This window comes from Nannospalax galili, unplaced genomic scaffold (genome assembly GCF_000622305.1).
Source record: "Nannospalax galili isolate Female #2095 unplaced genomic scaffold, S.galili_v1.0 scaffold137, whole genome shotgun sequence".
NCBI lineage: Eukaryota > Metazoa > Chordata > Mammalia > Rodentia > Spalacidae > Nannospalax > Nannospalax galili.
Genome location: NW_008340203.1, coordinates 731,849 through 733,193, shown reverse-complemented (window position 1 = coordinate 733,193; position 1,345 = coordinate 731,849).

The window sequence follows — 1,345 nt, the reverse complement described above, 5'->3', positions numbered from 1 at the left end:
AACTTTTATAGGCACTTTTGAAAGAGATGTATCTTTGCTATGGAAACTGTTATTGAGTACGTTAAAGCTGTAATGAAATGTTTCTTCTAAAAAATAAAAAAAAAGAAACCAAAACAACAGGACATAAAGTTGGGATAGAGTAGGAAGGTAGATTTGAAAGAGTTAAGGGTTGCATGGGAAATTAATATGATCAAAGTAAATCGTATTCATGTATGAACTTCTCAAATAATTAAGAAATAAACATTTTAAAAGAAGTTCCTTGAGCTTCTACTAATTCCCTGCCTTGCTGTGTCCTAGATCAATCCACTCCATGTCGAATTAATTTGCTTGTGCTTCACTTCCATGCTCAACTTTAGCATTTTATCTGGGGTCTAGAAACTCTAGCTGTGTATTAGAATATCATAGAACAATAAAGAGTAGAGGCACTATGTCTAGACCCCTCTTCAGACCCTTGAGTCAGCCCTCCTGCTTACAACACTGTGGTGTTCTCTTGTAGTTCACAGCAGATCCCTTTCCCCTTGACAAGGCATTGCTTTCATGTCTATCCAACAGGCTCAAAGCATGTGTCTTTGTAGAATGCTTTCCTCATGAAACGCACCAGTGGAAAGCCTTGGGTTTGTGAAACAGTGCTCTATGGTAGGAGCAAGATTCAAAATATTTACAAAAATAGCAATTTAATATCATTCATTAATCAGAATGAACATTAGGCTTAGCCATAGAACACAGCCCTGAAGTACGCTGTGTGCTTCTTAAGTCCTTCTTGCTGGATCACAGGGCAGTGGTATTGAAGAGGATACCCAAGGAACCCAGGTCAACTTACCAAACAAAATTCTTCTATAGCTCAACCAGTACAGCTGAACTGGTGCAACTGGCTAACTATCAGGCCTGGGCTACCCCAACCTCCAGTCCGAGAAGACTCATGGTAAAGATTACAAAACATGATAAAGTTTTCTTTAATTTTTATTCAAAAAAGAGTAAACAAGCCATCTTATTAAAAGCCGAAAGTGTATATAGGCTATGTATGTATATATGAAAATGTTCATTAAATTGGGCTGCAGGCAGTGGAGGAAGGGTCAGAGAGGGAAGTGGATCTAAATGCCATCAAACTATGTTGTGTGAGATTTTCAAAATATTCAATAATAAAAGAATGGAATCTCAGAATAATGTATAAAGTTCAAGGATTAAAAGGTATGATTAAGTCATTAAAAAAACAAAGAAAAGCATTCAGAAAAATGTTTGTATAGTAGCAAAAAACCAAAAATAATTACAATTAATTATTAATTACTTAATAACTAGTGAGATCTAAATCTCTCCCCATACACTTTTAAAATAATCAAGGTTGTAT